This window comes from Serinus canaria, chromosome 1 (assembly GCF_022539315.1).
Source record: "Serinus canaria isolate serCan28SL12 chromosome 1, serCan2020, whole genome shotgun sequence".
In the NCBI taxonomy this organism is placed as follows: domain Eukaryota; kingdom Metazoa; phylum Chordata; class Aves; order Passeriformes; family Fringillidae; genus Serinus; species Serinus canaria.
The window spans coordinates 67,228,713-67,241,689 of record NC_066313.1 but is presented as its reverse complement, the minus strand read 5'-3'; the positions used below and the strand labels follow the sequence as shown (position 1 = coordinate 67,241,689).

Below are 12,977 nucleotides of genomic sequence, written 5' to 3'. Positions count from 1 at the left end.
CCTTTGATTAAGATGCAGTTTTAAAAAGACATGTTCAGTAAAGCATATACAGAAACAAGAAATTGGATAAGGAAGAATGCTGATTAAAACTGTGGAATTCAGATCCAGCTGCTAATATCTTTAAAATCTATATAATCTAAATATCTTTAATATCTAATAAAAATATCTTAGAGAAGATATTTTTTATTATTTTAGCTAACTTGATAGTTCTTAGAATTATCAAGCTTTTAAAAAGAAAGAGTACTAGAATTAGAGAAGTGCTAGTTCCCAGTAGTGTGAACTACAAGATAAGATTCCTAGAAGGCAACAGCTGAAGCACTACATGTAAAAACCAGACCAAAAAATAAGACTGTTAAACATATCTAAAAGAAGAATTCTATAACCTCAAGTTGGTACTTTTTACAAACACCCTACAGCAAAATATTTCAGTAACAAATATTTGGAATATAACTACAATTATTTTCTATTAGGCAAAGTACAATCAGGTTACTGGAAAAGTGCCTTCTAAGAAGAACACTAAATTTTTTATTAAGCAGTGTAACACTGACACCAAAATTGTTTTAATACGCAGATTAGATCAAAGTTCACAGAATGGTTGATGTTGAAAGGGACCCCTGAGCCCATCTAGTTCAACCTCTCTACTCAAGGAGAAGCATCTACAGCTGGATGTACGAGACCACATCCAAATATCTTTTGAATACCTTCAAGGATAGAGACTACACAGGCTATACAGAAAACATGTTTCCTGGCTCAGTCACCTTCCTGCCTGGCTCAGTCACATTACTAAAAATAAGGGAAAAAAAAAATTCCTGATGCTCAGCAGTCACCTTCAATAGAAATGATAGGTGTTTTTGAGGGTTTCTGGGCCTTGAGCAATCACGGTCATTTGATGCCTAATCAGTGATCCAGAAGCAGCAGCAATATGAGAAATATTTTTAGCCATTTTGAGTAGTTAAAGCCAAAGAAAACAAAAGCACTTCAAAATAACTTAATATATTCTGGGATACAGAAAGCAAGTGAGAACACAAACCAGTCAACTCTAAAAAGGTTGAGCAGCTCAGAAAAGAAAGCTGAAAACTATATATGATATGGTTCTAAATTAAGTACAATAATTCACAAGAAAAATCTAGTATTGCAAGGGATATAGCCAAAATAAGCCCATTCTAAGGTATAAAGAACAAAACACTACTGGTATAGTTCTTACACTAATGGCTGGTACACTCACCCTCATTTGGGATGTGTGTGTAGTTCTGACTACCTCTCCAAATCAACCTGGTCTTTGGGCAGAAGAAAAAGTAAAGCAAACTTAAATGGATCTCTGTTACTTCTTTCTTTCTCTCCTGCCCTCCCCTCCTCTTCAATCACTCCAACTTTTTTTTCCCTACCTTACCACAGTAAATGCTGCCACTATTCTGAAGATATAGAGATTCACAAACACATCATTGGTCAAAGAGCATATTACTCCTAAAAAAAAAAAACCAACAAACAAAACCAAACAACTTTGCCATTCCCCAGAAATTTAATTTTAAAACTTCTACATGCTTTCATGAAAGCTGTTTTATTCCAAATTATCTGTAATATACTAATAGTGGAATAATTTAGTAGATGATGGTGTTAACATTAAGATCAGAGAAGAAAAATGTACATGAGACTTCTTGCCTTCAAAGACAAAGTTAATGAGTCATTCAATGGCTACAGCAACTGCAATTAGGAAATGGAAAAATTCCATCCTAAGCGTTCCATATAATAGAGACACGTTATATTCTTTAATGCTGCTCAATGTGCCTTTATTTTGTAAGACTTATATTTAGGAATCATATTTCTATTTATCCTCTCTTCTATTATAGTGGCCTCTCAGAAATTCTGAAAGCACCAAGGTTATCCTAATGCAGCAACTTAAAAAGAAATCCTCACCCTTTTTATTAAAAAAAAGAAGTAACATCAAAAACAACAGCAACCCCACAATAACTGGATTAAGTAGCTTGAGTGTTTACAGCTAGAATAATAAACACAAGTTGTTCCATGAACACAAACTAGCTTTTGTTAGCTCTTGTTCAAGTGTCCTGTATCCTACTCTCTCCTCAGGGCAGTAAGTTCAGTTTCTTTCAGACGACTACTTCACTGGGTCAAAAACGAAAACAAAACAAGCCCCCCCAACTACAGCAGAACTTGCCCCAGTAAAGTGGAAATTTTGCCCAGACAAGCAGGGTAGACAGCAGTGATTATATCATTTTGTCCTGTAGCAACTCTGCCTTGTCTTCACAGAGCACTGACTCTCCTCTCTGGAGTCACCAGCTTTCTTGAAACCAGTAGGAATCTAACTACCTTTGAGCCTCCCTCTTCACATTTAATTTTGGCTTCTACTGGCGGTAAATTTAGAAGTTATTTTTGGAGACAGGGGAAGAAGAGGCCTGACACTCTTCATCGGCTTCATTGCCATAGAAACCAAGCTAAAAACACCAAGTAAGGAACAGAAAATGTCTGTTTCAAGGCACTACTTATGCTATGTACTTAAATGTTACCTGAAGCAGCATTTAACATTGAAAGTATATAAATAGTATCCAAGATTTTCCTTTTCCAATTGAAAGAATGTTTCACCAAACATTTAATTAAGGGACTGAGGAGAACTAGCAGTTCATTATCTCAGCCCCTCCTATGCGTCCAATGAACCATAATTTGGTAGTAGGCATAGCTGTGATCATGATCAAAACAATTACCAAGACCTATTAAACCACAGAGAACTGTAAATTAGTACCTCCCCCTATTCCCTCCCTCACATTTTGAAAGTGGGTGACACTGAAATTTTTTTCCTATCTCTGACAGGACACTTAAAATTCAAAGATCAACTGAGGAGCAACAGCTGTTTTGCCAACAATGACTCAGTCTCATGGTAGCTACAAAAGGGTGAACAACACAGGAAAACATAACAGTTTCCTTCATATGATTTTTACACCATCTTCAGTTTCCTTCCCAGAAAAGATCTACAAAACAGTGATTCACTACTTCATTTCAGAAGAAGTTAAAATCAATGCCAGACCTTTCAGCATCAAAATATTGTACAAAATACAGTTACATTTATTTTATACTTTTATATTAATAATCTCTTTTAAAAAGAAATTATTCTTACACAATTATTCCTTCTAAAATTTATTTCCTTAAGTCTGTTATTTTGTATCATTATTTCCAAAGTAATCAGATGCAATATCTGAAAGTCAGCTGACAGCTTACAAAGAAACATGACCCACGAGAAAGTGCTTAGAACAGAAGCTTTTACTGAGGGGATGGATTCAGATACTTTAAAAGTTTAGCCTTATCAAAATAAAAACTAAAAGTGGAAGATCTCATTATCTACTTAACACTTTTTATCTATCTATAGATAGCAACTTTACCTGACCTACAGATGTTTGCTTTCCTCACTGAACAGAGTTTGCTTCATTTCTGATGAACTTACAAGAGTGGTGATATAAGCAAGTTATTCAATTATGCTATTAAAAAAAAAAATCTATGAAAAAGGATATAATAAGATGTCTGTTATCACCTGTACCAAAAATGCTCAAGATTAGAATGATCGTCTCTGATAAAGTGAATTGAAGTAGCACAAGCTAATTCTAGTCATAGTGTACAAACGCCACTCAATTTGTTACCTCATTTTACATTTCAAAAGCTGTTCTTTACTCCTTTCATAAAATATTATTATGGAAATCAGTATATTATAAAATTATTGTAACACAACTAATTTCAACAGCATATTGCACATTTTTAAAATCCTGTTTTAATAAACATGTTTTTTTTCACTCTGCTTACATAATTTCTTTAGTATAGCAAAAAATTATGGAGGGGATACTGCCATACAAGTTAAAAACAGAACAAAATCTCAAACAACTAGCTAGCTTTCCTGTCCTGTTTCTTGTAATACCTTTATTACTAGCTCATCTTGTCAAAATGTGACTTTTAGGTAAATTTTCACAGTGATGGTTCTGTCTGGGGCACCACAGAACTATACAAAATTCTCATTAGCAATCATAAATTACAAAGCACTTTTAACATAGCCTTCTTTCTACCTTTCAAACGAAATTACATTTTCAAAGAAGCTTTGACTCACCCAGTTTTAACCTTACACTGTCGAGTTCATGGGTTCTTTCAAACTGTATTAAAACTAATACAATACACAGAAATTCCATGATGTTGGACCTGAAACTTTGCTTCAAATAAAACTGTGGAGACAGCCAAGTAGATCATATAAGATCAACCTTTGTATGCAAAACAGTCCATTGATGCACTTTCTTCACAAAAAGAAACACTCATGGCAACCAAGATTTATCTTTTTCACTTGGTAGAAGATAGTTTAGTCTTCTATTATCAATTATTCTGATTATGACAAAAGGTCAACCAAAAATATCCATTTACTGCAGCTTCTAGCACTGAAGGGAAAGGCATGACAGACTTAAGTGTAGTGCACAAAAAACTATAACATTTCTGCATTAGCTTCATTACATATTCAACACTGGTACACACATATTTATTCCACAGAAATCATAACATTGTAAATATGATAGGCGCAACAGTGGGTTAAAATAAAAGCTATCCTCTTCAAAAAGCTAACGGGGACATTTTCACATCTGTATTTCACCTGATGCTTTCATTTGCTGAAAAATTCAAGTCCTTTTACACTTGCCTACTGGTAGTGATTTCTAAGTCTACAATAAACTGCTCTCTACAAATGAAGCATAAAAGCAGAGATCTCTTGCTACATAAAAAAAACTTCAACAAATACAAGCTGCAAATTTAATGCTTGTTTTGTAACCACATACTGCATTTTTTAGCTTTACTAGTCTAAAAATAAGATTTATTTATCTGTAAATAGCAAAATTTTAATCTTGGGATTTTCAAGGCAAAAAAAAAAAAAAGATCTCGAAGTAAAATTTGATTCGGAACCCATTAGAAAAACACTTCATGATGTTTCTGTTCTGAATGCCACCCAATTGTATCAACAGCTCATACTATCAGCTACTCTTTATTTTTAGAAAAACATGTAAAACCAACATCATTAAACCATAATCACCAAGAATAGAATCACAGAATGATCTGTGTTGGAAGGGAGCTTAAAGATAACATAGTTCCAAATTGCCCCACGAGGGACAAGGACACCTTCCACTAATCCAGGTTGCTCAGAGCCCCCTCCAGCCTGGCCTTAAACACTTCCTCACATAGGGTGCTCACAGCTTCTCCACACAACACGTTCCAGCACCTCACACCCTTCACAGGAAACAATTCTTTCCTATATCTAACACAAACCTACCCTCCTCCCTTCTCCCTTGTCCTATGACTGCACCTCATTGTAAGAGGACCCTCTCTGGCTTTTTTGCACAGCCGCTTTAGGCACTGTAAGGCTGCCATAAGGGCTCCCTGGAGCCTTCTCTTCTCCAGGCTGAACAATCCAAACTTTTACAGCTTTTCCACGTACAAGAGCAGCTCCATACCTTTGATCATTTTGGTGTCTCTGCTTTGGACTCACTCCCACTGGTCCATGTCCTTACTGTGTTGGGACCCCAGAGCTGGATGCAGGGGTCCAGGTGGGCTCTCACCAGAGCAGAGCAGAGGGGCAGAATTCCCTCCCTGTCCCTGCTGCCCACGCTGCTTTGGCTGCAGCCCGGGACAAGTGTGGAAGTGCCCACAGCTGGGCCATGCTCAGCCTCTCACCCACCAGCGCCCCCAAAGCCTTCTCAGCAGGGCTGCTCTCCATCTGTTCATCCCTCTGCCTGTGTTTGTGCTTGGGATTGCCCCAACCCAGGCACAGGACCTCATACACTGGGCCTTGTTGAAATTCATGATGTTTGCACCCACCCACCTCTCAAGCCTGTCAAGGTCCTTCTGGGTGGCATCCCTTCCCTCCAGCATGTCAACCACACCACACAGCTTGGTGTCATCAGCAAACTTGCTGAAGGCAAGTGCTAAGATCAATCAGCTCTGATTTAGGTCACTACTAGCCACTGAAAAATCAAAACTAAATCAAATAATGTGTAATTAAACTTAGGGAATAATTTTAAGAGCAGAAGAGCTAAATAAATCTTTCTGCAAAATAAATGTTTTCATTTTCTTGTTTATTTGGAAAAAAAAACATGCCCACAACAGCTTTTTGAAAGAAATATTTCAGTTTTCTAGAATACAGGGATTATTGAGAAAATAGGCCAAACAAACCACATTGTACTTTACCTTACTAGCTTTCTCCACAGTATCAGGTTTTTTCCCTCCACAAATAACATGTTTTTTTCTTCAAATGTGTGTTTTGACACCAATCTCCCATGAACCCATGCAGACCAGCTAGCAGGAGGGCAACTATTCCCAGTTCTGTACCAAATGCATGCTCTGTTGTGATATAGTCCTGGCCACAGCCACAAGCACTCCAGAGAAACACCATCCTCTAAAGACTGGTGAACCTTCTGATTAATAAACACTGAACTACTAAGCAATTAAGCTTATAAGGCATTTCAGTAAAATGCAGAAGTATAGAAATTTTCAGCTACTTTTTGCTTTTATATATTCAAAACTAAGTGATCAAATCTGATTAGAATTCTTGACTGCACAGAACAGATGCGCATAATTTTCTTTTCCTCACCATCCCATCACTTGGCAAGCATCAGCTATCCAACACCCAGATCTAGCAGTACCCCTTCACGACAACCAAGTGGGTTGGTTTGTTGTTTGTTTTTGGCTTTTTTTGTTGTTGTTGTTGGTTTGTTTTTTTTTTTTTTTAAATGAGGAATCTCTGCAGAAAGTTTTCAACTTTCTGTAGTAGTTAATATGTCAGAAGGTCAAAGGTGTAAAATCTGCACTAGAAGCAGGAAAGCTGACAGAAGTCCATTGCTGCCATTCCACAGCTGTGTAGAAATACCAAGTGTCTGTTAAACAGGGATTAGATACCATGGAAACCCAGAACCTCTGGAGGCAAACTTTAACTGAAAAGAATCCAGAGATTTATATTGAATCTTGTTGAAAAATCAGTTGCCAAAAGAATGGCTTTTTTACCACAGTGAACTTCCTTGAGCAAAAATTAACTAATCTGTAGCAAGTGAAAGTGCTTCACATGTATTTAAGCAACCCTTAAATTATCTTATTACACTTTTAACTAGGGATCTTTAGGCTATTGAATTTTACAAGGCTTTTAAAAAGAGTCTTATAAATCTGATTTTGAAAAAAACATAAACCAAATAAAACAATGGTGATCAGGACTTTGGGAAGGAAAATAAATGTGTATGTAGATAGATCTACACTGATCTATCAATATGTATGTAGATAGATCTACACTGATCTATCAATATGTATGTAAATAGATCTACATTGATGTGTGTCTCTGTCCATCCTAACAACTACCTCATATATAACATTTTATATGTATTGGAATTCAGATTTACCCAACTAATTACACATTTAGTAGCACAATATACACAGCTGCATTCATTCCCTATGGCTTCTATTGAGATGTACTCCTTCTAATCCCTCCCACTAACAGTAAAAGTAGAGGTATTAGTGAGTATGAAAGCATTTCTGGTGTGAATGCATGAACTCTTTCGGAAAAGTAAATATTCTAAAACTACTGCTGCTAGAAGTATGGTCTTATTCTTCAAAGTACCTCCATTTCTCTCCCCTTTTCTTGAAGGTTTCTTGTCTACTAAAGAATAATGCCACAATAATTTTGAATACTGGAATTTTGGTATGATCCAAAGAGATACATACTTCATACTCATTGTAAAATTATAAACGGCATTGTTTCCTAGGGTTCTTCCTATTACCTAGTAATAGGAATTAACAGAGAAATTTGCCAACCAAAAACTGATATGTCTAAATACTAATAACAACAATGGCTGGGACCAACATCTTCAAATCTTCACATATAATATAAAAAAAAAATAGGAAAAAAAAGTTGTTAAAAGCTTACTCTAAAGCTTGTACACAATGAAGTATTGAAACTTGGATTTACTTCAGAATGTAGAAGCTACTAAAACATTACCACCTATCATGTAGCCTTCTGTTTGTCAAATAGTAACTTGAGAAGAGCTTGAGGAAACTGGTTTAATTCTATAAACAAAGTATAAAATGAGGCTTTCCTCCTTGAACACTTTCTAGATAGAAGAAACTCAGTAACAAAACAGAAGCATGCCACTGAGACCAGAGGTCAGTCTAAGGGTGTGTTCTGTCTCCAACAGAGACTTAATCACTTCTTTGACATCCATTTTTCTCAGATTCCCCAATATGCACAGCAGTTCCACTGCAGCTGCTGAAGTGTATATCTCTGCCTATTCCACTTGCATCTGTTCAGATTTGATGCATGTGAGTTTGTTTTCTTGAATCTGCTGATACAATCTGCCTGTATAATCCTGTGTATCAAAAAACTGAGTATGTTTGCTTCTTCTGTGTACTTTCTTTTCTAAATCAAACCTCAGTCACCACTCTACAATTTTAATATTGCACAATTTGGTGAATAACAGCTCCACAACTGCTTTTACCCGCTGCCTTGATGACTCTGCAGGTGTTGGTCACTTCTAATTCCCACCAATTTTAAGAAGTCCTCTTCCCTTTCCTTTCTGTAGCTCCCCTTGTGAGCAACCAAAACAGTGGACCCAACAAAAGGCAGGTCTTGTGTCTCATACAATACCTCCTGTTCATTCTCCCTGTACTCCCTAATGATGCACAGTGGTGCATCAGGATTCATTGGCAGCTGCCACTAAGCAACAGCTTCAGCAAACCATCGGTCACAGGTCATGTCTTTACTCAGAAGCAACTTGATAGAATAAGTACAGAAAGTAGATCCTGGTCACTCTTAAGTCACACAGAACATACACAAGATGAAAACTGTAAAAGTAGAGGGAACAGCCTGTAAAAATCAGGAAACATTACCAAGAGCAGACTCAATATTTAACAATTAGTTCCATTTCCATTTTAGCTTACATTCATTTGGGCTGCAAAATTCAACGTTGATTGAAAATGCTGAATATTACTCTAAATGTTATACCTGTTTCAGTTAAAGTACAATGAGAGAGCTCAAGAACAAAAACTCCTAAAAGACAATGCAGGAGGATGCTAGCATGACAAATTTATTTTAAGAGGGAATAACCAAGATGAAGACGACTTTCTTCCTGAAAATGTATTATGGAAACTGAACTGCAGAAGCAGCACAGTTTCACCTCAGGCCCCTGATTTGAAAGTAGTAGGGAAAAGAGGACTCAAGGGTACATCTCCTGTACCATGCATAGGTGTACTTGAAAATTTTTCAGAAAAAATATGAAAAACTTAAAAAGTCTCAAGATTATCGACAAACCAGAATTATATTGCATGTGTACTTAAATAAAGCCAGCCTAGCAAAAGAGTCTCCTACTCAACAATATGGCTCAGTAGCCCAAAATGAAATAATTAATTAAATAAAATATAAATCAGACTATACTATTAATCAATAAGAGCAAACTCTATTCTTATTAGCAGGTCAGACATGCTTGACTTTTTCAGTATAACCCATTTTTTTAGTAACAGAAATGGAGCAGTTGAGCTCCTCAACTTACAGAGATAATACAGACAAATTTCAACAGCTTAAAAAACACACATACTCAACACTTACTGTGAATTTCAAGAACAGGCTCTTGTGAAAGTATTTTCATTTTGATTTGCAACTCACACACACTTAAAAACATTCAGGGTCCTTCCTTTAAAAAATGCATGTTTAGGTCTCAAGAGGTAGTTGGGAATTTTTTCAACACTACTGTTAAAGAGTGCTGACTGAGCATTTCAAAGCAATCCAACAAAATATGTGGCACAAAGGACAATTCTCTGGACCTCTCAATTGCTAGCAAGATAATGCACACATCTGAAAGCAGGCACTTTCCAGCAGGTTGGTTGATTATAAGGCAGCTAAACAAAACAAAGCAACAAGAGGTACACAAGAAAGAAACATAAGCCACACGGTTCAACATCAGCTCTGGCCCAGCACTGCAGGGATTTAGTGGCCAGCTCCTTTATTTGAATTATGCACTCATTCTAGAATTTGGAAGAGATTTTAAGGAGCAGACAGCTTGTGCAAGTCTTTTTTCCTAACCATTTATTCCATGTATTTGATGCAAGTCAATTTTATGACCACAACTGTGGAGATTCAATTAAGAGCCTTAATGCTTCAGTACATTTCTTGAAAAATACCTTAAGGACTGTTTCTGTTAAATTTCAAGATACAACAATTGATTCATGAGTACTATGATCAAAATGGACAATTGGCTTCAGTATCAGCCAAGACCCCAAACCCAAATATTTCATGTTTTACCAAAGGCATCACTTACTCCTCAGAGATGACAAGTGTTAATTAAACTAACCATTGCCAAAGCAATGTTTACCCACCAGCTTGCACCACTTTAAAAGAACCCTAAATTTCTTTCCTGCAGAAAGGAAAGAACTGCTACTATAAGTACCCTCTTTTCAATAATCTCTCCTCAAGGCCCTTCCCTACTTCAACTTTTCAGATAAATCAGGGAAATGCAAAAGCATGTTCAATAGCTGAATCTACATATACATCTTTACTGTGACACAATTCTGACCTCCTCTACAAGAACAATCAGTGAACATTTATGGGATTACTTTCAACAGGTAAATATTGCTTAAAGCTAAAATGGACAAACCATGTTTGTGAATATGTTAAGTTACCCTGCAATAGTGGGGGGACCAACTTCTTCATTTTTTACAAGAAATGCACATTTTAAAATAAAAGGTGCTGCCAAGCACCTAGTAAGTAAAGAAAAGGAAAGATGGCTTTACAAAGAAAAATAAAGCAATATAAAACTTATTGCAGATATTATTTCGTCTACACCACTCAAAGTTCAGAGGACTTTTTTTAAATTGTTCTGTGCATTCCAAACACAGCTGGAGGCACAACCATGGATGAGGCTGGGGGGCACGACTCAATATCTAATGTTTTGGCTATGGAGTGGTTGAGGAGTAAGTTTGACTATCTCAGTTTTAGGCTAATCTTAGCCCATGATAATGGAAACACTACTAAAGTATTGTAAGTGGAATAAAGAGTTACATGTTAAAATGGAAATTTATTTTTCACTTTCACTGTAAATCAGACATGCTCTGAGTGTGGGCTATGCCTGAAATGACTTAAGCACAAACCAGAAAAAGTTAGTCATTCTCATTAAAAAACACAGCTGGTGAAGGGGGTGCCCAATTTACTAAAATCGGATACTTCTGACAGTACTTGCTCAGGAACTGGGAGACCTAAGCCTGAAGCAGCTCAAACCCACAGTCTTGGCTCTGCAGTAGTTCAGTTTCAGTAGGAAAAGTTGGCAGTGCCTCTCCAACTTTATAAGTTGCCAATTTTTTTCATTCTTTTTTTACTCAATCTCTTAGGATTGCTTTTCTTCTTCGTTTGAAAATGGCTTCCCTGATTTGAGTGTCTTGGTATATGTTTATTCCCCTTTTCAAAACAGCTAAATATCTAGAGGGAGATTTGAGGCTATGAAACTTCAGAAAATTCTGAAATCTACGGCTAAGTTGAACACTGAGGTCTCACAAAATTAGGTGTGATGACATTACCAGTTGCCACATTTTCCTTGTTTTGTCAACACTGAGACAGGGAAGAAAGTTTCAAAATATGCCTGTAATTAGCCATTTGTCAAAAGTAACTAATTTTCCCCATCTAGAACACTACTACTAACATTTATATTAATGCAGTGCTTGATTTCTGAGGTTATCCTGATGTGGTCCCTACTACATTTCGCAGATGCAAACAAGCTGAGAAAAGGCTTACAGCTTCTCCTTTTTAAATTACCACAGAAAGAACATCTAGTTTGGCCATAATACATTTGACTCCTGCTCAGAACCCTGCTATTCGAAGTAATTTTATTCATGTTACTGAACTTTTCTAATATGATTAGAAAACTTACTAGATGTGACATGCACGCCACAGCCTGAAGCTGCCTTTTTACATTATGTGACTTCATGTCACTGCAGAGTTCAGGTACCTCTTTTTTCAGATTTCATGCATCTTTCAAGAACCTAAAAATCCCCCAGTTTCACAAGATAATCTCAGCCACACCAAGATCTTACTGCCACTAGAAAGGCCAGTCCTGCTCCCAACCTCTCCTCCACCTTTGCACAGATCCAACCTTAGATTCTGGCCTACCAAGACCTTTGGTGAAAAACATGAGTGGAGCAACCCCAGTACATGTGGCTGGTTTTACTCTTTTTTTTTTTTTTTTTTCCCTCAATATGGTAAAACTTATGAAACTAAGCCAATTTGTGTGCAAAACTGCTTAGGTCATTCTGTACCCACACCAAAAAGAAAGGCAACTGCCCACATAAAACCCCAGAAAGTTACTGTAACCACTGATATTCCTGGCATACCACTGAGCCAGGGTTTCCTCCTATGAATCCACTGCAGAGCAGGGTGTTGTGTCTGTGTCCCTCCAAGAGATTCAAAAATCAGATAGTAACAGCAAAACACAGTTAAACAACCCTGCTTTAAATTTATACAGAAAGTATTGTATTTGTCCAGTACCTCAGCACCTTTACTTAGAAGCAACATACAGAGGGTCTTGAAGTTTATTTCCTTGTCCATATAAAATGAGAAAGTACTTATAAATTTAAATAAAAAATGAAAAAAGTAAAACGTAGTCAGTCCTTTATGTATTAACTGCATCCCTACTGTGTCAGTGAATGTTTCAACAGTTATAATTGTTCTTGTTTGTAGCAGGAATCTTCATAAAAAATAGCAAAAAATGTTCAGAAAAATATTAAAGCTATTCCTTCAAGAGAGAAACTTCTGTTTAATAGAGAAATTTGTAACAGGTAAGTGCTACAAAGAAATTTAAAATTCTAAATGGCTAATATTACAGTCCAAAAACCAACTAAAATGCAAGGACAGATCATTATCTGAAGGCATCATTTACCTCATTTCAGGAGAGTTTCATTTGCTTTTCTAAGCCATTAAAAGTCTAATC

At 36.5% G+C, this 12,977-nt stretch overlaps 1 protein-coding gene across 2 annotated transcripts in view; it reads right to left on the bottom strand.

The window, feature by feature from the left end:
* NDFIP2 (Nedd4 family interacting protein 2) overlaps positions 1-12,977 on the bottom strand; it is a 45,216-nt gene that overhangs the window by 27,585 nt on the left and 4,654 nt on the right. The window lies entirely within an intron of this gene.